The sequence below is a fragment of the Colius striatus genome, chromosome 13, assembly GCF_028858725.1.
Source record: "Colius striatus isolate bColStr4 chromosome 13, bColStr4.1.hap1, whole genome shotgun sequence".
Lineage (NCBI taxonomy): Eukaryota > Metazoa > Chordata > Aves > Coliiformes > Coliidae > Colius > Colius striatus.
In genome coordinates this window covers 10,954,814-10,982,533 of record NC_084771.1, presented here as the reverse complement: position 1 = coordinate 10,982,533, position 27,720 = coordinate 10,954,814, and positions in this window count along the sequence as shown.

Here is a 27,720-nt window from a genome sequence, read left to right as displayed (position 1 = left end):
CAGGTGACCCTGCTCTGGTGGCCTCACTCGTCACATGTTGTTAGTGAAGCCAGAGGAGGCTTCTGATTTAGTTGCTGGAGTCATTTACCTTCTTGGGGAAAGAGGTGATCCACAAAAAAATGTATTTCTTTAATAACTGGCTCCTTATGATTTAGTTTTGCCAGATGAACAAGCCTCTGGATTTCCTCAAGCTCTGCCCTGGCTGACTCCAGAGGAGAGTTCATTTCCTGGCTGTTCTCCCCATCCCTTCTTCCTCTCCTCTCCAGTCTTGCTTTACCCATCACCACAGAAGGATTTTGCTCAGGGCTAAGACCAAGAGCAGCAGCCAACTGCATTGCCCTGAGTGTAGGAGGCGAAAGACAGCAGGAGAGTTACGATGATTTAACGACCGTTTTATGGCCTCAGGGCTGTCACTCCCAATCAAACCACAGGCTGGGTGTGATATACAGCCTGCCTATACATTGCACATGTGACACTGATTAAAGAGCAAGATGAGCTAATGGGGTTGAAGTCATTGCCATGAATATAGCCCCTCATATGCCTGGAGCACTCTGCAGAGCAAAAACTCCCGAGACACCATGTTGTAGGGTTGTATTATGAGGTGAAGGGGGTTTTTTGATGTCATGAGGTCTGAGTTTAGAGCTGGCTCTGCTTCTGCATCCTTACATGACCACAGACATCATGGGCATTTGGTTCTCCCTCCCTTTGGGTGCTGCAAACTGGGCAGCACTCTCAGCAGTAATTCCTCATCCAGGCCACCACAGCAGGGAGTTTCACCCCACAGAGGAATTTCACCTCCCAGGTGCTCTCAGCAGCTCTTGCTGGGCAGCTGTGCCAGGTCTAGGTTGTGCAGTGTAGACAGTGACTGTGAAATCCTGCAAGTCAGGAGGGAATCCCCTGAAGAAAACAGAGGCTGATTCCAGAGACACAGTATGGAGTGTTTGCTGGTTATCCTCCTTCCAAACCTCTTTGTGAGGAAGATGTGGAGTTTGCTGCCTCACCTTTGGCTCCAGGCAATTAAGCAAAACTATTTATACTGTGTCCTTCAACATCAATTGATCTGAGTGATTCACAAAATGAATTCAAAGGGGAGACCGAGACAGCAAAATATCAAATAGAACTGGAGAGAGAAGCTGGGATGAAACAGGCCTCTCTTGCCATAGATTTAACCCTAACTATATCTGGAACTTGGCCTAGTTTTGCTGTAGTTTAGAAGGGAATCACACATTCAAGAGGTTTCCATTGTGTCAAAATGCCTTTTGGGTTTTTTTTATCTCTATCACTAAAAAGAAGGTTCAGTGGCTCAGGGAGTGATGCTGACAAGTGGGCTTGTCATTGTGGCACCTTCCTTTGCAGAGAAGGATGAGATTCTTTGTGTCTGTTCCAGCCTGGTCCAAATCCAGACTTCCAATCCCAAAAAGTCCAAAATGGAAACTCCATCCCTTGGCCAGTTGTAATTGTAACCAAGGTGGGGATTCATGCAGCTCTTCCGGAGGAGGCCGTGGCTTGTTTCCCCTTGGCAGAGGTGCCAGGAGAAAGGGGATTCTCCTCTGTGCCTCTGCTCCCAGGCTCCACTGCCTCCTCTTGCAGAGCCTGAGGGATTACCCCAAAATCCCAGAGAACTGAGGCAAGGTGCTCACCTTCCAAGGTGAGCAAAGGGCTGGAAAGAGCCCCCCAAGGTGTACCAGGTCTCTAGGAGGAAAAAAACCCACTCCCCCTCAGCTGGTGGGCATGCCACCTTCCTCCTCCTCCTTCCAATCCTATTAGCATTAGAGAGGGATAGAGCTATAAGAGGAAAAGTCCATCCTTAGCAGCAGTGCTGACAGCTTGCCTTTTAAATCTTTAATAAGCACTGGCTCACACAAGCACTCTCATTTGATGCATGATGGCATGTGGAAGCAGAAACCCAGGGGCCTGGCCCCTGCTGAAGGTCTGCTGGTTGCTGGGCAGGGGTTTGGAAGGTACCTGGGGAACCTCAGCCATCAAAATGTAGTGATGGAGCCTCAGTGTTGCAGTTCTTACTCTGTCAAAAGCTTCTTCCTTCCTCACTTGTGTGTCAGGACGTCAATTCAAATCCATGTTCCCTTGTGCCATATGGGATGGCTGCTGCTCCCTGTGCCCTGCAATTGAGGGCATCTGCACAGGGCATTCCTGGAGAGAATCCACTACAGGGCTACCAAGATGATGAGGAGACTGGAACATCTCTCTGACAAGGAAAGGCTGTGAGACCTGGACCTATTTAGCCTAAATATGACCTATTAATGCTGATAAATACCTAAAGGATGACAGTCAATAGGATGGGGTCAGTTCTTTGGTGGCCAGTGACAGGACAAGGAGTAACAGGCATATGCTGGGACACATGAAGTTCCACTGGAACATGAGGAGAAATTTGTTTGCTACTCAGGTGAGGGAGCCCTGGCCCAGGCTGCCCAGGGAGGGTGTGGAGGCTCCTTCTCAGGAGGTTCCCAAACCCACCTGGACACGCTCCTGTGCCCCCTGAGTGAGGGGAACCTGCTTTAGCAGGGGGTTGGGCTGGAGCAGCTCTAGAGGCCCCTCCTAACTCCACATATTCTTGGATTCTGTGATCTGTATCTGCAAGGAAAGAGGGGACAGGTCTACCATCAAAGCAGATCATGTGCCACAACTGCTGGGTGGCTTATTTCTGCCCACTTCATCCCACACAACTCCCAGAAGGGTTTTCAAGGGCACCATGGCATGGAATTTGACTCAGACTTCCTCCTCCAGCTCCCAAATAGGGACTGCAGAGTGTCCCTCTTCTTCAATGGGTACAAAAATAGCTTCTCTGGGATGTTAATTAGAAACCTTTATAGATGCACTGACAGACAGTGACCACAAAGATTTTTGCCACAGTCTTTGGGTGAAGATTTTCATCATGGGAAGTAGAAGACCAAGTTTGGAGCTTAGGAGAGAGGCAGGAATTGACTCAGAAACCAGTCAATGAATGGTGGCAGTAGGGATGGAGAGTGCTGGGATTGTGCTGCTCTCTCCTGGATGCAGCACCTTGGCTGGTCATGAGTGCTGGGTTGTGGAGGACCAGCATGGCCAGGTTGTGTGCAAGGCAGGCCCCTGACATCCTGGCTTGCATAGAAAGCTGCTGTCATGTAGAGGTTGGGGCGCTCAGCTCTACCCCTTGCCTCTCACAACGAGGTGGAGCATGTTTTGGTTGCACCTCAAATCAGGGGGACCTTGGCCAAAGGTTCCTTCTCCCTCTGCAAAAGCAGAGATGGCTGCACTGCAGGGTAGCCCATGGAGGGCTTTGTGCATGAAGGGTTTTACCTGCATGGCAGACACAGCACTTGTCCACTGAGAAAGCTCTGCTTAGCTGCTGTGTCAAGGGGCAATCAGTGGCCCAGCTTTGAGGGGGCATCAGGTGGGATCACAACAGATGCTGTCTCAATCGCTCCCCACCACGGGCACCCAGCGTGGTGCTCTGGGAGGTGCTTTATACTCTGCAGACTCCCTGTGCCTTCTGAGATTTTTCTTCTTTGGCTTTTGATTTTTTTTAGGTAGTACCTTGCTCAGTCTGCCTAATCCTGCACCTTCAGAAATGGAGCACAGCCCAAAAAAACATCTGTCTTCTTCTGAGCCCATCCTGGATCTCAAGACAGACACAGCAGAAGCACTTCCAGGTGAGAAACGTGCCAGCTTGCAGTCACACTGTGCACAGCCATGTGCTGGTCCTCATGGTGGACCTGCACTTAGCAACAGGCACTCACATGGGTGTTTGTGCCATCCCCTGTGCAACCTGGGGTGCTCTGGTTGAGCCCCCATGACCCTAACACTCAGCTTTGTCACTGGAGGGTGGCAGAGCATCTTTTGTTCCAGGCAGTGGGAGGCTTCCAGTCATGAGCATCAATCCTGAGCAAGGTGAGTCTTCCAGGCCACCCCTCTCCCCAGATGTTCCTGTGCTGTTGTGAACTTGCTGCATATCTAAATAAGCCATAACTCAACAGCAGGGCACTATAGGCTCTCCCATACTCAATAGATTCCTCACACTGACCTGCTTCCAGAAACTGGCTTCCCACCTTGCATGCCATGGCAGAGAGCAGGTGAAAAGGCTGAATCACATCTCATGTGAGCACCCACTCAACCCTTTCCAAAGCCATGATGGTGAGCAATCACTAATCTCCTGCTCACACACCAGCACCCTTGAGCTCCTCTGGAGCAACTGAGAACCAACCTCTGCTGTTTCCTCACACTGGGCAAAGGAAAAATATCTGTTTGTTGGAAGTTCCAAATGAGAGATGTGATGATGCAAATCCCAGCTTGGGGACCTGCTGCTTTGATGGATTTACTTGTCTTTTGTTTGCACATTTCGAGGGAATCCAGTGAAGCAGAAACTCAACTGGCAGGCATTCATTTCTGGGGCTTCCAACCATGTAAGATTTAATGTCCTTTCATGATGTTACAGCCAATGTCTGGGAGAGCCCAAGAATCCCTGTTCTGCCCCAAATATCAATGCAAATCCATTTCTGTGCTTCCTTTTTGGTTTTTTCACTTGCACAACTCATTTCTTCTATGATCTTTTCCAAAGCTGAGGATGCAGGCAGGATGCTGTTATGTTAGAGACATGATCTTCTCTAGCTGGGGACACATTTGTCCTGGACAGAAATGGGTGGCCTGAGAAGAGTGCACATCCTCAAAGGCTGCCAGTGACTCTCAGGAGCAAGTTGACCCTTCTTTTAAGTCTATGCTGAATTATCTTTATGGTTGCCAGAGTCAGGTTAAGAAGTATTTCAGCTGTGAAAGAAACCTGGCAATAAGGAGTGGTGATGACTGCTGAGATAACTCACTGTCACATCTGTTTACGGCTTTTAGTGATGGTTTCCTCCAGGTTGACATTCCCAAGACTCATCCATGCCCTTGGAAAAACCTCCTGGCCTCTTCCAGCTGGAAGGGCTCAGCAGAGGGGAGGCTGCTCCCTGGTTGCTGTTGTTGCCCCGTGGCCTCCAAGCCAGAGCAGCAGCTGAGGGGCTCTCCTCTTGGCAGTGCAGCACCTCTTCACAAGGGTTTGCCATACAGTATTGATGACTAATTCCTGCCAAGTAATAGGTGGGTCTTACCCAAATTGATCAGCTTGACAAGAAGTGCCTGGTGAGAGCTGGTTTTGCTTCACGTGCTATTGAAACATCTACTCTGGGCCAGATGTTTCACTGATGTAAATGGCTCCTTGGCTTCATTTCCAGCAGCTTACAACATCTGAGGGCCTTGGCTCTGCCCCATCACTGGAATTTGACCTCTCCTGTCTGAACCCATTCTGCTTTGCCAAAACACAACGTGCTCTCACTCCTGTCCCTGCCATAAAGCTGAAGCACAGCCCGGTGAAGCGAGCACACAAAGGCCTGGGCCCAGAAAGCTGCTGTGCATCCTGGACTGATCCTGGCTGCACTTCAGGAGGCACCTCACAGCCTCCCCCAGAGCAGCTCCTCCAGCAGATTGCATGCATATGTCGTTCTCAGAAAGGACTTTGCAAGGACCTGGGGCATCCCAGCATTAGGGAAAGCAAAACTTCTGCCTGCCCATGCCAGAGAAGGCAGCGAGGGTCAGGAGACCCTTCCCTGCTGCTTCTCTCACCTTCCCCCATTCTTGCTAAAATGCTGCAACAGCAGGAATTGATTGTAAAAACAGCAGCAAGGGAGAGTCAAGTTAGATTTTCTGCCACCCCTGTGATGACTTCTGGGCCTGAGCCACTCTGTACAGCTGCACATCGCAGATAACCAGCCCAGCCAGTGCTTTCTGCTGAGCCTGGTGCATCCTGCCAAGGGATCCAGGCCTCCCTGGAGAGCCAGCTCAGCACTCATAGGCATTTCCAGAGCTGTGGGCAGGGCCTGGGTGCCAGCCTGAGTGCCAAGCACAGTGGCACAACTGCACGTGAAGCTCCCGGTGCTGTCTGCCAGCTGGGTTAATGCCATTTAACAGCCACTTTTAGCATATGCAAAGCAAAAGCAGTGCCTGTGCTGATAAGTTGCTCCACAGGGCACAGAAAGGACCTTAGGTTTTAAAAGGGAAGTTTAAAACCAAAGGCTGTCTGTCCTGGTCCTGGCACTGCTGGGTCCTGCCGAGGTTGCCATAGCAGTTAATCCATTGGCAACAAGTCAGTTCTGCAGATTTAGCAACAAACTCCACTGGCACAACCCCTGGAACTGAGGCTCTCCAGAATGCAGAGGCTGCTGCTGCAGGCAGATAGGTCAAAGACATTCCATTTATGCTTGTCCTTTGTCACTGGAGGGTGGAGTCTTGTCCTTTGGTAAAATAAGGGAGATGAGAGCCAAGCAGAAAAGCAGACACTTGGTTTTTTGGGCTCAGCTTGCCTTTTCAAGAAACAATTCAGGCAGAAGCAAGACCAGATATTGATGGGGTCAAGGAGCTGACCCAAAAGCAGCTGCTTTGCATCAGGCAGGGGTCAGTTGCAGATACACCCTGTGCATCCTGGCAAGCATTCAGCCCATGTTGGCCACCACAAGCACTTGGTTAACTCCAGGCAGACACAGGCTGGGACTTTCCAGGGGAAGCTGCTTTTATATATAGCATCCACAATTGTTTCCATCACCACCTGCTTTCTGGGCACTGGATTGCCAGGCTCCCAAGAGTTAATGAGAAACATTTTGGGCAGACAGCAACTCTGTTTTCTGAACAAACATTTAGGGCAAGCAAAGCTTTGGGCTTTTTTTTGCCCCCCTTCTGCATACACATACACATACACCAACTGAACAGCTCTCACAGCTCTTGTTTTGAAACTTTTACCCATCTTTGTTCTACCAAGCCCTGAGTTTAAGAGGCTGCAAAGGAGTTGAATGAGCTTGTAAATGAGGTGAGACATTCCTGTTTGATCCCAGCAATGGCGTGTTGCTATTTGCTTTTTCGTTTAAAAACTGGAAGGCAAAAAGCTGTTGAGATAAAGCCATGGAATGGGAACAGTGTGAGATGCACAAAGCTCTGCTTCTCCTTCTGATGTCTAACTCGGCTTGCTTTCCTGGTATAAGCTCAGAGAATGCTTTGGGGAAGCAAAAGAAGAGAAGAATCTCCTTTCCTGTTTTGGGGAAATTTGAGTCTCTACAGCAAATGGTGGGAAAGGAAAACAGATCTTTGAGGTCAGCACAGTCTTAGCTGAAGATCCAGCATTTGGCTGAAGAAGCACCCCAGAAATGAGCTGCTCTTCACCTGTGCATGTTGGGACCTTACATCAACCCCCTTTGCCTGACACAGAGAAGCAAACCCCAATAGTACAAGCCTGAGCCCTGGGCCCCCTGCAGATGGCAAATTCATTTCCTCATCAAACATTCTGTACAAGTAAATTGTTATCCAGAAAAGCAACGAGGGGCTGGGACAGCGTGTGCCTCCCCCTGCAAAGCACCGGCTGGGCATGCAGGAGCCTGTTAATTGCACTCAGCAGCATTGGCAGCAGTTGGAAGTGTCCCTTCTGCACTCTAATGGATGCTCTGAAAGAGACAAAACGAGGCAGAGCCTAAGGAAATTGAAAAGGGATGTTAAAAATCAGTCCACATGACAGGTATCTTCTCCCAGCTCAGTAGCTGTGAGGTGCACTCAGAAGAAGAGGTGTGAAGTAGCCCAGGATTGTCTTAGGAGCTATGCCCACAAAAGGCCAGACACAGCTGGCCCCACAGAGGCTCTCACTGCTGTAGACAAGAGCCACAGATGTGAGGGAAGCACAGACAGAGGGGAAAAAACAGAAGTTATTTGTCCAAAGCTGCAGAGAAGTCAATGGCAAAGAAATATGCTGGAAGACCTGGACTGTCCAGAGCATTCAGTATCAGGTTTGGTCCAGGTTTAGCCAAAGCAATCCACACACTCTTTAAATGACTAGCACACAAGGAAAACATGTTCATCCTAATAGTACACCTCAGCCTTTTTACTAGGGTCAGGAAGACTCTGGCCTCACAGAGTTAAGCACAGATCCCTAGACCTAAGTATCTTCTACCAGTCATGGGATATCTGCTGGTGTCCACTGTAGAGTGGCCAAGATGAACATCCACTCCTTGTCTTGTATCTTGCAAATTCCAATGTGGAACTGACTTTCCTCAGAAAAGTTCTGTAGCTCTGCATTGCTTCTGACTCCCCTCCAGTCCTTTGCTGTGTGGAAACACATGTGCCCATGCAGGTGAACTTGGGGGCTCTGATTCTTGGCCAGGAGGAGTGGTGGTGTTTCAGCACTGCATGGGGAGAAAATAAACACCTGCTGAGGTCAGGTGAGTGCAAGATCATTTCTACAGATGTTAGCATGAGAGCCAGACAGCACAGGCTCTGAGAGAATGTGCCCTTAGTGAATGAGTTAGAATAAAGGTGAGTAAACTGTTATAGGCAATTAATAAGTATTTCCAAAGACGAGTCATTAAGAGTCATTACCTCCTTTATGCAGAGTCCCTTGGCTACCTAGAGACAGCCTAAAATACATATTACCTATATTAGCAGAACTGCACTGCTGCTACCTGCAAAACATCTGGACCAAGGTGTGCACTGACACGGAGGACTGTTCCCCAGAGAGGCACAGGAATGGCCTGAAGATCACCTTCTCAGTGGTTTCAAAGCACAGGAACACTGCCTGAGCACACCTATACTCCAGCAAGAGATTTTTCAGTGTGGACCACACTATTTTGCTGCTCTCCCCAAGCTCACAATGCAGCTCAGGCAGTCCCAGGAACAATGGGAACGTAGCAATGGCAGAGAGAGGTCTGTGGCCTGGAAGCCATCCTGGCCAGAGCACACAGAGACAATCAGTGTGGTCTGCGTGGGAAGGGGGCCATACCCAGGACACTCGGGTTTGTTCTCAGCCCAGTGACCTTAACAAGCAGTTTCACTTCTCTGTGCCTCAAATGGGAACAATGTGATGTCAAATGTGTTGAAAGCTTTAAGCAAAAAAGTGCTACACCAGCTCCAGCCATTGGATGTTCTAGGAGCTGAGATGCTAGAGAAGAACTGGAGAGATTTGGATTCGGTCTCCAGCTAAGCCACACGCTCCTTGTATGAATTTGGGTCCAGCAGCTTATGTTCCCGGTGCCTCGGCTCCCCATTTCACAGATGCAGTTGTGAGGCTCACAGATAAGATGATTAAAGCAGTATAAGAACTCAGAGACTTTATTCCATCACTCAAAGAATTTGAGGCAAAGATACATCCTCATAACTTCCTGAAGAGATTTGCTGAAGAAAATCCGGCCTTCGAGGTCTCTGCTCAGTGATGGATGACATTTCCACTTCCCAGCTCCTGTAATTCCAGTGCTGGAGCTGTTGAAGTAAATGTCAAAATAAAGAAGAGGAAGGAAGAGGGGGAAAAAAAAAAACAAACCAAACTCTGTCCTCATAAAAAAGGGTTTTCAAGGAAAAAGAAAATCCACCTTGACATTTTCAGCTTCCTTGGAGGGGGCCAAGTGTAGGATGAGCAATTTAAAATAGAACTGCTTTATACCCTGCTTGATATCTCTGCTAGCAGACTTACTTTGGGGGGAGAAAGAAATCCCAGCAGGTCAGGACTTTAGACATTTTAGAGGAAAAGCTTTGCTTTGTTTTCAGAGCTCTCTGGTTTTTAGCAGCAGGTTAGTGGCTTTCCGTGGGGCTTTGGTGGGTCCACCCTGAAGTGCTTTAGGGGTGAGGGAAGGAACAAACCATGAGAGAAGAGAGACAGGGAAAACTTCCCCAGCAGAAGCAAGGGGGAAGGAAGTCTCACCAGGATGGCCTCAATGCTTTTCCTGTAGTAGATCTATATATTTGATATATTTTCACCTGTTAATAGCAAAGGCTGGAGCAGACCTTGTCAGGGCAGATGCTGCAGCACTAATTGCTGTTCCTCTTTGGGCAGATGCTTTACTGGGCAAGATGCTTTACCAGTGCCTAAGTGTTAGCTACTAATGGTATATAAAGTCCTATGTGGAAAACTACAACATGAAGAGGGGAAAAGGGTGAGGACAATTCACAGCAATTTCTTCCTAGAAACCACCCCATAACAGCATTTTCACAATCCACTTTTGCTGTGAGGGCCAAAGCATCTGGAATTGAAGGTAAATGCATAGCCCCAGCAGTATATAGGTGGGTGTCAGTGGAGGGATGGAAACTGAAAGGCAGACGGGGGTATGATGAGTGAAAACCTCAAGGGTGGCAAATGGGAGGCACTGCTCAGGTTAAAGCTGGGCAACAGCAAAGGGTTTTAAATGCTCTGAGAGGAAGCAGTGAAAACCACTGCCAGGCTGAGACCGCTGCTCAGAAAAACAAATCTTGTTATTGTGAGGGGAAGAAAGTCTCTGTGTGCCTGATCTGACCAAAAAAACAGCCATGTGAATGGAAACAATGACAAGAAACACACCCCTCCTGTCCCAAAGCTTGCAAAGAGCAGGAAGGCCCATGTGTCTGCCAGAGATATTTAGAAAAACAGGAACTTTAAGGGGGGGAAAAAACCCTCAAACCACCAACTTTCAAAACAAATCTCTGCTAAAACAGACACGTTGTGAGGGCAGCTCTGCCAGCTGTGGAGCAGGGCAACATGGGTGTTAGCAAACACTCCCCAAGGCTCAGCTGCAAATGCATGTGCTGCTCCTTGCAAACCTGAGGAGGGGAGCAGGAACACCCTCTGCAAAATGCTTTCTGAGCAGTTTCCATTCATTTTTCTCCCCAATCAGTTTTCCCCAGTAGCTGGTAACTGCAGCAGAGTGGCTGCTTCCAATGCAGAGTCACTCCTTGCTTTCCACTGCTGTTAACAAACGAAAAAGCAGACCCTGCCCAAGGTCCATGGGAGGCTGTGCAGGTTCTTCTTCCATTTCAGGCCTCCTTGAATCTCAGTTTTCAGTTTCAGACCGTTCCTGTGCTCAGCATCCCTCAGCACCACCACAGACCAAACCACAGACCACAGGAAGCCCTCAGCCTTTCCAGGACTGCCTGAGCCCACCTGGGGCTGGCCCCAGGACCCAGCCAACCCAGGGCTTGAGGAAGAGCTCACCAAGGTGGTGGCTTGGCTTTGCCTGCATGCCTGGGCAGCCCATGGGGACCCAGCTGTAGTTGCCCCATGCTGAACTGAGCCGAGCTGCCCTCAGAGCACGGCTGCACCCCAGCTCTGCTCACCAAGGGCACAGCAATCTGTGGCTGCCCCGTCTCTGGAGGGGTTCAAGGGAAGGTTGGATGAGGCTCAGAGCAACCTGGGCTAGCTAGGTGTCCCTGCCCAAGGCAGGGGGTTGGAATGAGCTGGGCTTGAAGGTCCCTTTGAATCCAAACCATTCTGTCCTTCTCTGCTAAGCTCCCACTCCTCACGCAGCTCTCTGCTTCTTCCTTCCCCAGCCCACAGTGACTCAGAGGAGCCACAGCAGATCCACCAGGCGAGGCAGGCCCCAGCCAGCCCTGGCCATGGATGTGACCTTTCAACCTCCTGCACCAGCAGCCAGGAGCCCCAGCAGATCCACCAGGCGAGGCAGGCCCCAGCCAGCCCTGGCCATGGATGTGACCTTTCAACCTCCTGCACCAGCAGCCAGGAGCCCAGCCCAGCTCCAGCCACAGCTGAGACCCCCCCAGGCACAGACCCGCAGTCTGAGGCGAAGGATCACAGTCCCATTGAACCTTTACCATGGCCTGAAGCCCCTGAGGAGTGTCCAGCCCGCCCCAACACATTGGACTTCTCCAAATCCTTGAAGAGGCTGGAGGAGGTGAAGCAGACGGGGCAGAGGCGGAACAGCACGGACACGGGCGTGAAGGAGAACGGGCTGGAGGTGGGCCCGGCCGCGGCGGCGGCCAGCGAGGAGAGGCGGGCGCTCGAGTCCGAGCTGGGCAAGTGCATCGAGGACTTCCGTAAGATCAGGATCCCCAGCGCCTTTCCCAACAAGAAGAGGCAGTGGCAGAGTGAGCTGTTGAAGAAATACCAGCTGTGAGAAGGGACCCTGTCCCCTGCTCCAGGGGAGGATGTGCTGTGGTACATGGAATGTCTCCAGCAATGCTCCCTGGGGAGCAGGTTGGCAGAGGTTGTTCACACTCCCAAAACGAGGGTACGGTGCTCGTGGAGCCCACACAGCAGTCAACAGTTCACTGCTGAGGCTGCAGCTCCAGGGCTGTGCTCAGTGCTGGGCCACAGGGACACTGAGGGGCTGCAGTGTGGCCAGAGCCGGGCACAGAGCTGGGGAAGGGGCTGGAGCACAAGGGTGCTGGGGAGGGGCTGAGGGATGGGGGTGTTGAGCCTGGAGAAGAGGAGGCTGAGGGCAGACAGGAGCCCTCTCTGGCACTCCATGACAGGAGGCTGCAGGGAGCTGGGGGTCAGTCTCTGCTCCCCAGTAATAAATGACAGTACAAGAGGAAACAGCCTCAAGTTGCCCCAGGGGAGGTTTAGACTGCAGATGTGGAAGAACTTTTTCCCTGAGAAGGTTGTCAGCCCCTGTGCCAGGCTGCCCAGGGAGCTGGGGGAGTGCCCCTGGAGCTCTTTGGTGGCACCCATCACACCTCACTCTGATTGCAAGCCCTAATCAGCAAAAGAATTTGCCCATCTGGAACCTATCTAGTTCTGCACCCACACAAAAGATAAATTAACTGGCTGGCCACCAGAAATGATCTTTGGAGAGGAGCTGTGGATGGGTTTGTCAGGCTGTGGCACATCAGCAGCCACGCCTGGTAAGCAGCAATGAAGACCCACCAGCACTACTTGAACCACTGGAAGGGTAAGACTGTGTCCTCAGCCCCAAGCAGGGATTTGCCTTTCAGAAGAACTGGGTTTTAAAAGCATTTTGGGACCTCCTGGCCTGTGGCTGGGGACTGACCTGTGGGTTTTCTCCTTACTGCATGGAGATGGGATGGTCTGGGGAGCTCCTTCCCCAGGGATGGAGCAGGCAATAAAGCTCAGGCTGGCATGAGGATGAATGTGCTGGTGAAGAGTGGGTCACAGCAGGAGAAAGAGCTGTTTCTGAATTGTTTTGCTTTGCATGTTTTCCAAAATTGCACCTGGAGTGATTTCACCCCTAATTAGAGGCCATGGTCCTGGGTATTGTGTAAGTGGGTATGCTGGGGCTTTACAAATTTACTTTCTATAACTGACTCTATTTTTAACTTCCTCTGCAATTAAGTAGAAACTGGAGCTTACTGAAGCTGTAATTAGAGTTTACATTTCCACATTGCCTTCCAGCCCAAAGACCTCAGGAGGCTGTATGTACCCCACTGTGTCCATCCCATCCACCAAGACCAGGAAAAACCTGGTTTCACCTGCAAAGCATCACTTTCCTGAGGAGCTTTCAGAGCTACAGGTGCATCTCCCCCATGCTGGAATGGTGGATACAGAAACACACATGTTCCTGACACACTCTGAAGGACAAACAAATGGTTAACAGTGATGGGCTCTGGGCTGTAACTTCACAGTGGGAATTCTCTTCTGCCCATCTTTGTCCTGTTGCAGCAGACCATCTGGTATCCTATTGCAAGAGGCCACTGATGTGTGATTTAGCTCAGCATCCTCCCTCCCTTCTCAGGGAAAGCTGCCTGACACTGATGTGCACTTGGAAAGAACCCATCACATGTTAAGTCTGTTGTATGAAGAAATGTGATGACCACCTGTAGGACAAGAGGAAATGGCCTCAAGTTGCCCCAGGGGAGGTTGAAATTGGAGCTGAGGCAGAACTGTTTCCCTGAGAGGGGTGTCAGCCCCTGTGCCAGGCTGCCCAGGGAGCTGGGGGAGGGCCCAGCCCTGGAGGGATCCCAGAGGTGTGGAGCTGAGGTGCTGAGGGCCAGGGGTTAGTGCTGGGCTGGGCAGGGTGAGGGGAGGGGTTGGATTCCATCAGCTTCAAGGGCTTTTCCAACCAAAATGACTCTATGACCAGTGGGAACTGTCTGTGTTTTGCATATCATGGTAATTCTACCCAACTAAAGCTGAAATACCAGAAGGAATTAGGAGGGAAAAACTATTTATCCAAGACTGCTGGAAAATGACAAAACTTCAGTGCCTCTAAGGAACCAGTGTAAAGTGTAAGGAGCAGTTCATCATTAGTTAAATTCTTGGACTAAATTCTTGAGCATCATTAAAATCTGAGGCTTAACAATTTGATCCAGCAAGCCATTCCTTCAGAGGAGACATCAGCAATCAAACTACAAAAGACCCATTTGCACACTCCCACTCCAATTGTTTTGCAGTTTTCAGCTGGAAGTGGGATTTGGGAACAAAAATGGGGCAGAGCTTTTTAGGAAAAACCTACTGCAAGCTGCCAGGGAACAAAAGCCACACAGTTTTTGGCACATTTTCATGTTGCAGCTCACTGAATAACACTGAATGGCTGTCCATCTGGGCACCCCAGCCCAGCTTTGAGCCTCTCTATGTCAGCAAAGATGGACCAAAGGGTCCACAAATTAATAGGAGGATGCTCTGACACTCTGGCTGCCCTGAGCTGTGGTCATTATCCTTATTAATTCATCAGTGATGTGCAGGAAAGGCAGGAACTTGAGCCCCAAACCAACATCAGAAATGCTCCAGTGTGGATTTCTGAGTTCAGGAGGAATCCAGGAGCTTTGAAGCAAATTTGCTCTGAGAAAGTTGAGTTGTTTGTCTTCACTGCAACTCTGGAAGAAGGAACCAAAAGGCTTTCAGTGTGCAAGGATGGTTTTCCCATTCTGCCCAGAAATAGCCTTATTCCCAAAGGGTGGGATCAGAGCTGAGTAACACACATGGGAAGGAGGGCTGAGGAAGCCTTGAAGACCAGGAGCAATAGTGTCAGATGTGGTTACCACCTTTCTTGGATGGTCCTCTGCCCTGGGCCATCCCCTCACACAGGGTGCTGTGCTAGCAGGGTCCATAGGTATTCAAACCCGCTGAGACCTGCCAGAGGCACCTAAAATATTGATACCCATCACACACAGGGCTCATTCAACACCACAGAGCGTTTCAATCCAGCCAGGAACAGCTGGCAAAGCAATATTTGTATTTCTTCTGTGCTCTCCTCCCAAGTTGGTTGGACACAAGGCCCATTTTCTCCCTTGTCATCAGTGGGAGCAATCTCAAGTCACATAATGCCAGTGGCCATGAGCAGTCTCCCCACTTGGTGATAGCACAGGAGAGTCAGAGATCACTGGGACACAGCTTTGTCTCCCACCAAGGGCATAAACTCAGCTTCTCCTCTCTCTTTATTTTCCACAAATGCCTCCTCTTTGCTTGAGCAGCAGGAAGCCATTAATTACCCAGTGACAGTGTTCCACAAGCATCCCTTAATTGAATGCCATTATCCCTTAATTAATTAAATACCAATTAATTACCAGGAACATTGCATGACATGTAACAAATGCCATCAGCTAGTTGAGACAGAATAATTTAAAGCCTGGCAAGCATGTCCCAAATAATAATGATCAGGAATTGCCCAGCAAAGAAAACAGTAACAATCTCCATCTCATTTCTCTCCAGGCAGGTGAGGATGTGGGGAAAGCTCCATTTCAGACCCCTGTCCCTCCAGGAAAGCTGCAGAGCCTTTTGGTTTTGGGGCAGGCAGGCACAGCCTCAGCTGCTTTCCTCTGGTAACACCAGTGGATTCAAAGCTGGTGCAAAATATCCTGGTTCAGGTCTCCTGCCCGGTGATGCCGAGTCAAAGGAGCTGATGTATCTCATGGGCACACGATGGGGAAATGAGTGATTGCCCCACTTGTGCAATATCTCTATTGAGCAGAATTTTCATAAGCAGGAAAATGCAAAGTGGGGATTTTTCTTTCCAATCTGTTGCTGTGGAGGGGAACGACTGGATTTCCAGCAGTGACCTTGTGGGAAGCGTTTCTGCACACAGCAGCACTGGGGATAACCCTGCCCCAGAGCACTCCCTGAGCATGAACACGGCGTGTGAGGGATGGGTTATTGCTATTTCCAGAGTGAAGCCATCAAGGTCATGCTTCTTGCCCCAAGCCACACCAAGGCAGGGGCAGATCTGAGCCTCAGGCTCTGCCACCCACTTTGCTGTCTCAGGGCAAGACATCCCAAGCACCATGGGTTGTATCCTGTGCAGTGAAATCTGCTTCTTTGCTCCTTTCTTGGCCATGCAGGGACAAAACCTCCCTGCTGCTGGAAGGCAAGCAGCCTCTGTGGTGTTATCCCTGGGGTCAGTGCAGATTTACAGCCCCTCTGCTCGTGGCAGCAATGGGACAAAGCCTGGAAGAGGGCAGGGAAGTGGAGCCTGAGGTCTCCCAGCTCTTGGCCATATGGGAACACAGCAAAGCCAGACATGTAACAGCTTCCCCCATCACCAAGAGCCTGGCATGTGGGACCCTCCTGCCCATAGAAACACACAGGAGTTAAAGCCTCGCATGGCTCTGAAGCCTCTGCCAGCCCAGCACAGGTAATAGCCTTTCCAGACAAGTGCTTAATGACATGGATTATGTCTGTATTGTAAACTAGCAGTGAAGGCAGGAGCAGCTCCAGAGAGGGCAAACAAAAGCACAGAAGATGGGCACAAAAGGTGAAAGAAGGAATAAGCTTTCCACAAGTGCACTCCTGTATAGATATCTACCATCAAAAACCTTTCATCTGCCCCAAGTGCCTGTGCTCTTGTCTTCCAAGGAGACCTTTGTTGTAGGACTACTTGTAAACTCCCTCTGTCTCTTTCTTCAGGCATCAGAAAGCTCCTGCTGCCAGCAGGAAAAGCAGCTCATGTCAATGAGAGGCTGGGGATGGGACTCAGGGAGAACTATTTCTCATTTTCAGTTTTATCCACCTGAGACACCTCCTTGAGGATGCTCTTCCTCAGCAGGCTGCTGTTGGCCCAAGGCAGCAATGCCCTGTCAGGTTTGGGAAGGGAATTTAACTCTACAAGCAACTTGCTTGCAAGTGGTAGAGAGATTCACAAGTAAGAATTAGGTTTGTTTTAGCACAGCAGTCTTGGGAATGCCCTTCAGAGAACATTGCAGTGAATCACTTGGCTTTGCAAAAGGGCTGCAGAGGTTTTCCAGTCTGGCTCAGAAATTTAGCCACATCCTTCACCATTTCTTCCCAGCAGCTGGCCATGGGAATCTTTCCCAGGCTTCCCAATAAGCCTCATGCCCACCCAGGATGGAACAAATCTTATGCACTGCTCACAGCGATGGGTATAAGGAAGCAGGTGGCTGAGCACAGGCAGGGAACAGTGGTGGGTAAACATGGCTGCAAACACTTATATGGCAGTACCATAGGAAAGTTCATGCCAGCACCTTCCTGGATCTTCTTCCTATCCCAAAAGTACCAGAAAGCCACCATCAATGCTCTCCCCAGAGGTGCTTCCTGAGCCACAGCCACTGCAGGTGTGTTTTAAGGGAGGGGAAGCTTGGAATTGCTTAATTTCATTTCAAAAAACAGAAGTATCTGAGAAAAATAGTTCATTGTGCAGCCAGCAAATAGAAAAGCAGCCTGCTCTGGGTTAACCCAAACAGTGGTTTAGCTGATACAGTGATCCTAATGTTCTACCAAATGAATGTTGTAGCCTATGTCAGACAAACTCCTTTTTTCCTCTTCTGCAATTAATATGATTTATGTCTGTTGTCCAAGCACTGGGAGATTAAAATTGGGATCAGTGAACTTTGTGGAAACGATAAATCAGAGAAGAATCTTGTATGAGAAGGAAAAGCCCAGAACTGACCCATTGGTGGGTGACATGGGCAGGCAGAGAGGCTGCTGAAGCTGTACCAGAGGCTCTGCAAGAGGACTGCTGAGAGACACAAGAGCTTGGTGGGGATCCTGGGCTTGGCCAAAGTGAGCCAAGGAGATGGGAGGGGAACAGAAGATTCTTTCCTTTCCCAGGCCTGAAGATTCCTTTGGTTCTGATGCCAGCTGTGAGCACCTTGCAGGCAGGAGGGGGAAGCCTCAGCAGGAACAGGGACCCATCCCACGGTGGGCAGCCTGCTTTCAGGGATGATGGATGGGTCTTATAAGTAGAGAGGAAAGAGAGATATCCTCTTCTGCTTGGAAGAGACTAAATCACTTAGTTCCTATTACATTAACATGCAGAAAACCCAAAGGGACTTTGCCTACATAAGGAAAACTTATTACAGCCTATTACTAACCACCATTAGTTACAGGCAGCACCAGTCTGAACACTGCAGGGAAATTAAGCTGGTTGTTTAATGCTTTTTCCATGCTCTCTTATTAGAGATAAACAGCTTTGATCTCCTGGGACTCACCTCACCAGGCCAAGGCCAATGCTTTTATCTGTTTCTACAGAGGGTTTTGTTCTCATTGCTTATTCTTCCACTTCACTCTCACCATCTCCCCACAGAACGAGCATCACCAGGGTGCTGATGCACTGGAGACACTGCTGGTGCTCAGCCCTGGAGCCCAAAGCTTCCCCTGAAGATCTTGCATGTGCCAGGTGCTTGGGAATCCCCATCCTACCTCTGCAAAAAGACCTGCAGAGCAAAGTGTGTTTGGCCACACACCTCACGGGTAGTGGGCATGTTGCTGAAGGTCCCAGCTCCTGGTTAAGTCTCATTTTGCTGGCTAATGCTGTGTAATTTGGCAGCAATTTTATATTACCCACAGGAAACAAAAAAAAGAAGCAAAGCAGGATGGGGAGGTGCAGTGAGACCCAGCTGCTGTTTAAAATGCAGGAACAGCCACATGCTATAGCTGCTGTGTAATTAAATACAACTTGCTGGATAGATGAGAAAGCATTTACTGAGCAGCTACTTGGTGCTGAGAAAAAATTGCCAAGAATTTTCCAGCAGAAGAGGTCTCCACTGGAGAGAGGCAGGGAGGCACAAAAAAAGTCAAACCACCTTGCAGATGTCCACTGAGAGAGACAAAAATCAAAGCAAGTCCTGTGACACTCCCATTCTGGCTTGTTGGTGCAGCTCCCACCATGTGACAGCAAATAATTTTGCTTTGCCCTTGTTGTTTCTCTTAATTTACTCAGGGTTTTGCATTGCAGTGGAACATGGAGTTCAGTATTTATTGGTGAGGCACTAACATGCACAGAGCTTAATGCAATGTGAACATGCAGGGATGGTAATGCAGAACACAGCTGGTTTGCAACTCCTTATCCTGCTTCAGCCTTCCTTGAGTGAAGCATCTTCACCTCATGGGAACAAAACAGTTTGTGCTATAAAAAGGAAAGTGTTTGGGGTTTTTAGCTGACCAGCACAGCTCCTGTCCTCCTTGGCAAGTCCTGCCTGTACTCCTCTCTTGCCTTGGATGTCTCCATTGCTACTGACAGAGTCTTGTGCATTGGCATCAGAGCAATACCTTAGAAACACTGACTCCTTTTGTTCCTCTGGTAAATTTTCTGAGCTTCCCAGGTACCTTAATGCCAGCAACACTATGAGCCAGGCAGAGCAAAGCAGGAGCAGAGGCAGGAGGAGAAATCTCCCTTGGGCAGGCAGAGCCTGATGCTCTCATGGGGAAGGACCAGCTGTAAGAGTCAGGACAGAGAGGAAGAGGAGCCAGGCTGAGGACTGGAGGGGAAAAGTGGTCTGAGAGCTGCCAGCCCCTTCCCCAGCTTTAATCCTCAGCAGCTGTTGCAGCAGAAGAAAGGTGAAATTACATGCAATAAAGCTGGGGCCTCTGTCTGGACCATCACAGCCAACAGCAAGAGGGAAATGCAACACAAAGTGAAGGCTGGCAGCAGTGGGAGGGCTCTCCAGGCATCCCAGAGGAAGATTTACAGCTCAAATTGACTGCATATTTCTCACATGCAGCTGATGGTTCCAATAAAGCCAGGCACATCTTGCTGGCAGGTATTCCAGGCACAGAGTTTAGTGCACATAAAAAGCAGATGTGTGTAGGTGAGGCTGCAGTGAAGAGGGCTCTCAGCAATATTTGGTGCTTTTCTTCTGGTGACAAGAGCTCTTCCAAAACATACAGAAGTAGTTCTGGTGGTTTTTCTGCCCCTCCTGCAAGATTATAAGGGGGAATTGCTTTAAGCTGAGAAAACCACAGACACATCAGGAACTCAGGAGTCATTTTGTTTGGGTCCAACACCAACAAGATTATAAATGAAATGCCCTTTTAGGGCTGGGTGTCTGCTTGAGTTCCTCTCCAGACAACAGGCTTCTTCCAGATGCCCCCTGCAAGGGGAGAGATGCCAACCCAAAGTGGGGTTCCCACACACCAAGGGGTAGCTCTCCTTCAGGGACACCCTAACCATAACAGGACCTCTCCATTCCACTTCAATTCATAAAACACCATCCACTGTAGGATTTGCAGGAGCAAAAGCCTCTTTCTGTTTGGAGCTTGTCTGCTGTGTCCCACTAAAAATACCCTCCCTCCTGTGCAGGGCATGAGTGGAGCCCTGCTAAGGCAGCTCTACACCACTTAGGGACACACATGCCCTCCTCCCAGCCTTGTCCTCATCCAACCTCTATCTAGGACTTTATATTCTCCTCTTACAGTCACTGTCTGCCCCTGACTATAGCCCATGGGTTTGCTCCCAGGTTCTCAGAAGGAGAAAGATGAGTGGAAAGCAGCAAAGCCTTTGGGTTTGTCCCTCACAGTGTCTCCATGCAGCCTCAGCTGTGGTCATTAGAGCTTGAAACAGGGGGAAGGGGGTGTTAAAAATTTATTGCCCAGACATTGTGCCTCACTGAGCAGCCAGCAGAAAGGCAGGATCTTGTAAATCTCAGCAGACCAGCCTGCTTGTAAAATCAGATTCAAAAGGCAGGGCCTGAAAGGAGGAGGTAGCTGGTATGAGCAGAAGGGGTTGTGCAGCAACTCAGACCCTCTTGCCTGGCTTGCTTCATAAATCCATCAAATACTGTGAAATCAAACAGTCCCCCTTCAAAACAGGTTAAAAAAAAAGATGGGATCCCATCACTCCAAAGAGCATTGTCCCTTTAACTTTTTAACCACTGGCCCAGAGGAGCAGTGTGAGACATCAGGTGCCTCCCCTGCTAATAAAGCATATTTACAGGAATACTCTCATTGCCAGCTGAAATTTGGCTATCATCAAGCACAATGAGGTGGTTACCACTGAACAGCACTTTTTTCCTCCCCTTTTTTTTGTTGCATAGGAACTGTTAACTTGATTTTCTCAGGGAAGCAACTGGGGTCACCGTGTGGCTGTTCCAGGCAGAGGATTAGTACAGTCAGATGGGTGTGGGGTTTTGCCTTCTCCACACATTTTCTGCCTTGGCACTCCTTGTCAGATATTTTCAAACATTGTTCCTTGAAAATGCTGCCAAGAGATGCAGAAAGATGAATCTGAGAAGTCCAGACTGACCATCAGTGTGACAAGTGAGGAGAGCATCTGCTCACCCCAGGGATATGCTGCTGTGAGTTGTGATGGCCTTTGGTTTGGTGATACAGCTGAAGCTCTGCAGATGTGAACAGACCCATGAGATCAGCTCTGCTGGCCACCACACCTGACATTCAAGAGATGGTTTATGGACTCACCTCCCAGCAGCCAGCTATGGTGCAACTGCCCAGAAGAGGTATGCACAGATAAATGAAGCAGAGGGGGGGGGAAAAACCTCTACAGAATCCAAGCAGAGATAGATTTGGTGATCTGGAAAGGCTCTTCCACATCTGCTTGCTGGTCCTCATGCCAGATCTCAAGCCAGGACAGGATGTGCTGTGCTGGAAGGGCAGCAGGTCATGAACCACATGTGGATCAACTTCTTGTTGGCTGGAAACAAATGCATTGTTCTTACAAGTAAATATTGGCCATGGCTTCCCCTCAATCAATATTTACCTCGTGGGTCAGTGCATCATGATAATCACTTGTAGTGAAGGCAGAGGCATTCAGCTTCTGTTTATCCTTCCTGCTTTTTTCATGAGGAAGCAGTTCCTGGTTGCAGTGAGTTGTGTGGTGGTGAGTTAACAGAGCCTCCAAACCTTCCTGCAATGCCTCAAAAGGACACTCTTCAATACTAACATCCAAGTGTTATGAGGATGCAGGAGCCATTCATAGATTCTCTTGAATCTTTCTTTTTACAGGATAGATGAACATTTCTTTTGACATTTCATGGCCAGAATGTGTTGCTTCAAGGCCAGTTTGTGCTGGAGAGTGAGGGGTGATGGTAGTGTCCAGAGTGGAATGTCTTGCAAAAAACACTGAAGGGATCACACTGAGGATTTAGACCTCAAGGGTTTGCTTTTAGTTATCTAAGGTGATGCCAGACATTATTATCACTCTGTTTATTAAGAATAGCAGGACTTATTCTTGTTTGTCTCTCTGATTTCTGTTTTCAATCACTTGGGCACAAACCTGGGGTCACTTGTGTGGACTCAGTCTCCAACTACACACAGGTGTTAGTGGGAGAAGAACCCATAAAGCAACTCAGGGCTCAGTGACAACTCCCAGGGTGACAGCTTGACCTACCACCCAGAGAACCCAAAATGCAGGCAAAAGTGATGAAGAGCTGCCTGCTTGGCAGGAAAACTGGGACCAAGAGTCAAGTGTTTCCTGCAATCAACCCACAAAGCTCTGCATTAGCTCTGAAACCACAGGACTCAAAGGTGGGTAACAATTTGTGTCCCCTTGGGAAATGATCTTTTCACAAAACAATCTCTGAACACCTTTGGACAATGTTGAAACAGAGAATCTCTGACCTTGAGTTCTGAACAAAGCCCATGGTAAGAGAAGCCCTGAGTGTGCCAGGGAAGTAGCTGGGAGCCAGAAGCCCTGGGTCTGCTTTCAGTTTGCTGGCAGGAAGGTGCAATGGCAAAGGGATGGAGCAGATGGTGGAAGCAGGACAGAAGAGCCCCACAGAGAAACCTTTGGGCAGACAGGAAAAAGACACAGGGAGGGGGTTTTGTAGGAGAAGAAAGGTGGGTTTTTTCTGCAGGAGTAACCCAGGAGAGAAAATGCTGATCAGGGTGGGGACAAACCTGAGCTTGAGGTGGATGATCACGGATATAATCACAGGCTCTCACAGATGGCCAACAGGCACCTGGGGGAGCAGAGCTGGGCAGGAAGGATACCTGGAGAGGCTGGGTCACTGCTGTGGGGGTCTGGAGGCATGGGGCAGCAATGGGCCACTCTGGGCCCTACTAGCACCCAGGCCAGCAGAGCACAGCAACAGTTTGGGCTGAAACAGCCCAGGCTCCCGTTACCAAGAGCTCTTGGGTAAAACCATGCAAAGGTGAGCAATGCACCTGAGGTGGGCAGTGTGACCCAGAGCCCCTTAGGAAGAGACCTGTGACCTCTTGTGCCACTCCTCACACCTAGAGCATGACAGGCCCCTGTGTGCTGTCACCTCTAGCAGCGATATTGCTGCTGTGCCCTGTGCCCTGATGTGTGAAAGGCAGGGACGTTTCTTGGAAAAATCAATTTCCAGACAAAACAAGCAATTCTTGCCCAAAACCAGCAAGACCTCAGGACTCTTCAAGGCAAACAACTTCCTGGAAAATCAAGCACTGGTTGTGTTTTGAGAGAGCTTCAGCCACAGATGACCAGAGCTCCTTGGAATGGGTGCAGGTCAGGCCTGTGACATCCCATGGCAAGGGCTACAGTGAAGAGCTGGAAGGGTCCTGGAGGCTAACATTTGGGTTTGGGCCAGTAGAAGTCATGTGCTTGGAGCACTTGCAGGCATGTGCAGACAACCAGAGGATGCTCAGAGGGAGGGAGGGAGGTTATTCCCTCCTGCTGTTGCATGTCAAGCTGCCTCCTTGGATTTCACGCTTGCCAAAGCGTGAGAGAAGCATCTCCCCAGCAGCAGATGAGGACAGGCACTCCACATCCCTGTGCTGTGGAGGAGGAGCATCCCTGCTCTGCAGTGGCCAGAAAGGACAGGAGGGCAGGTCACACAAGCATCCCTTGCTCTCTGCCCTGCCTCAGTCCAAGTGCCACAGGCAGCAGCCAAAGGATGGGGAGGTACTGGGAGAAGGTCAGTGTGTGAACACCTCTGCCACCTCAGGGAAGAGTCTCTGAGCACCTGTGAATGAACAATGTTTGTAGAACAAATCCCTGTATCAAGGACTTGCCAAGTCAGAAGGAAAAAGGGGGCTGGGTTTTCTTCACACATACATGCAAACAAGGAGATGCTGGGAAAGGGCTTCAAGACCCACCTGGACACGTTCCTGGGTGACCTGATCTAGGTGAGACCTGCTTCTGCAGGGGGTTGGACTGGATGATCTCTAAAGATCCCTTCCATTCTGTGATTCTGGTTGTTCACCTTGGCTGGGTTGTTTGTGCCTTGCTAACTGGAACACCAACAACCTGAGCAGCCTCACCTGGGGCCTCTACCCACACCCTCGGGCCCATAAGAGCTATTTAAGCTTGGCCTCAGGCTTTGCCTTTCTCTCTGAGCTGGGATGGTCTCTGGGGCTGCCTTATGCCTGGCTGAGGAGCCCCTTGAACTGGCCCTCAATCTGTAGGCTCACCTCCTGGATTGACCTCCTCTCTGCCTTGTGACCATGGACCTGCACGATGCTCCTGACCCATGAACTGACTTCCCAGCTTGACCTTGGACCTGCCTCATCACTGTGGTATTGCCTTGTGTTTTGGACTCTTGGTTGGACCTGGCTCCCATTTCTGCCTGTCCTACTTGCCTGGCTTGTGGGACTAGCTCCTGGCTGGCCCTGCCCCCTGTGTGATCCACCTTGGCTCTTGGCTCACCTTCCTGAAGGGAGCAGCTTTGTTTCTGCTGCTCTGTGATGACTGGAGCAAGTGGGTGGCTGCAAAGCTTCAACTGCACGTGGCTGTTGCTTCATCCACAAGCCCTGCTGGGAGCATAAAACAGGAAGAAAACCCTGGAAGGAGAGAACTGAGGTAGGTTTATGGATGGAATATGTTCTTTATTTTGTAAAGACAAAAAGTGTTTCATTGAGTGAAATGAGCTTTTAAGACAGGAGAAAAATGGACTTGCTACCAGCCATACCACCTACTTTCTCATTAACTTTCCAGCTACATCATTGCTCTCTCTCCTTGGCTAGATGCTGATCCATTAGTGTGATTAGCTGGGTGGAAGTAGCAGCTTGCAGCCCCTACCCAAGGTAATCTATCTTGGGATATTATAAACACTGCTGTTCTTCAGCCACATGCTAAAATGCTTTGGCTTCTGGACAGATGAAGTTGTCTCTGTGGCAGAGTAAACAGGAGATGGCTTGTTGTGTTTATCAACTCCACCATGGCAAGGCTCTCTTCTCTTCTAAGAGATAAGGGTTGGCCTCCTATGGACTATCTAGGCTCTTATCTTTCACAGGAGAGTATGTTTCTGAACAGGTAACAATAGTGTTTCATGCCATCCACTGCTCTCCTCAGTCATTGCTGAGCTAGGGGAGGAACCAAAGACTTCAGAGTCCTTGCTGAATCCCCTGAGCTCCCTTCAGCAACTAGGACACATCAGCCAATTAATGGATACAGATGGATCTTCATGAAAAATGTATGATCAACATACATCTCCTCTCAGAAGAGAAAATGCACATGTCTCTCAAGCCTGGAATCCTTGAGGAAGATACCTAAAGCTCACCTGAAGGGCCTTGCAAATGTGGACAAATGATTCTGCCTGTACCTCTAAGGACTTGACTGCTCTTTGCTGCACCTGGCTCTCACAGGCAAAGAGTTAAAATGCAGAGTGTTTCCTTGCTAACATCCCTGTCAAGGGCATATCTAAACCCTTCTGTAACAAACCTGATGGTGGGAAAGGCAGAATCACTTCCATTCAAAGGTGGAGTCACACTCTTGTGCAGACAAAGCCTCTGCCTTTAAGGGGAAGGACTCCTGGACGTGAGATTTAGCAGCTGGGCTGTACTTGGAGACCAGCAGCAAGTGGAGTGCTTCACACATCTACCCTGGGAATCTGTCCTGTTTGATGTCTTAATGGGCTGGAGGGGATGGAATACTTGCTCAAGGTTTGCAGATGACATCAAATGTGGGGGGAGCAGTCAATGTGCTCAAGGACAACATTATAGTGACTGAACATCTCTGCTTCTTCCTTAGGAGGTTACTGAGCCCTGGGAATGAAAATATTCAGGAAAGCCTGTCCTAAAACCACAGACAGTGCAATAAAAACCTGTGTACAGCCTGAGCTGGGCACAAGCAGGCACAGTTTTACCTGTGTTCTGGTTGTTCAGAAAGTATCAGGACCCTGAGTTTCTGGGAGAGAAGTGACCCAGTCATGGCAGAGCTGTGGCAGCAAAGCAGGAGGGGTTTTTTATCATGGACCTGCTGAACAGAGCCAGTAGCACACACTGAGGAGATGACACATCCAGGGCTGCAAGCATCACACTGAGTTACTCTATTATATGCTTGTCAATGGCTTATTGCTTCATCGACTGAGCCAGTTACGGGGTGTGAATCACAGAGCCAAGCAGGCAGGGACAAATCAATGCTCTCTAATTCCTCCTGAAGCTGTGCAGCCAGTGCTGATGTTGACAGTGAGGGAAGGAAGGGACACTTGCACACTAGGAGGTCTCTGGCTGCAGGTCTTTGGTGCCTCCACATCACATATTGCCTTAACCCCTAGAGAATGGGCACATTGGATATTCCTGCAGCTGGTGGTCAACTGTAGCTTATGTGGCATGTTTGGCCAGTCACCTCTCCTGAGTACACAGTTCCTCCCTGGATCATGGGGATTAACATGGTTCCCCCCCCCACTACAGATTTTACTGGGGGTTGAGTTTCCTATAGCCAAAAATATCATATATTGGGTATGTTTTTTCTGCAGAAGCTTAAGAAAAATCCATTTCTGCACCAGCTCTAATAAATAAGAAAGACTTAAGGCCCCAGGCTTAGCTACAAGTGTTATTAATAACTGGGAAATCTCAGGGTTTTTCCCATTCCCTCTTGCTGAGAGAAATGAATCTCATAATCTCCACCAAAGCAGCAAAGCTAATGCACATCCATTGCCAACCCAAGCTAGGAGAGTCAATTTTTTTAGCCCTGAGACTTTGGATGAAGTTGTTTCAGTGGTTCCTGCCTCTGTGGGAGATGAGTTTGGTCCAGACCCTTCTGTAGGGGTTCTGTTCCATTTCTTGGCTCTGTGTTGTTTACTCTGGAAGTTGGAGCAGGTCAATAGTGTAAGAGTCAGGGCAGGGTGTTTTAATAAGTTCTACCAGTTTGTGTAGCTTGGGAGCCAAGAATGGGAAATGCATTTCTTCTGTGTCACAAATTCAATACTACTGGCACAAAACCAGTGATGCTGCTACACCCTGAGATGTGGGTGCACAGTGGGGGTGGCTTCAGGACACCTGATGCAGGACTCTGACAACTTTGAGGGTATCATCTTTCTCCATGGCATTCATGGTGGGCTTTTTTTCTGCCTGACTCGTGGGATGATGTGGGTTTTGGCATTTCAGGTGATGGCAGGTCTTCTGCTGGCAGCCCCATCAATCCTGGGCCTGGCTTAAGACAAGGAGGTACCATCTCAAGAGTGCTGCTGCCCTGTGATGGCACTAAGAGCTGCACATACATTCTCTGCAGCTTCAGATGTGTTTCAAATTGGTCTGAAAGAGGAGGTTTTCCTTTCTAGGGAGCTCTTATACCAAGTCACCTTATTCCATTTTCAGAAATGTGAGAGGAGATGGGGTTTTGCTCTTGATCTGGAACTGACCTGAGGGATCCCTCTCAAGAGGAACTGTCTGATGAGCAAATACAACTGACACTGCCATCCATCCATTCATCCCTCACTGCCTCCAAGGTGGATTAAATTCCAGGCTGACATGGGTTATTTCAGAGGTGTGGAATGAGCTCAGTGTACTGTGCACAACGATTTTGGGCTGGGGGAGGAAACAGAGTTTCCTGCAACTGACCCACCTCTTGTTTTGGAGTGTAGGGAGAGAAAGAGAGGAAGGACATATGGAGGATTTTGGACAGGAGATCTTTTGATATCATGCAGCATTTTGAAGGTTGGCTGTAA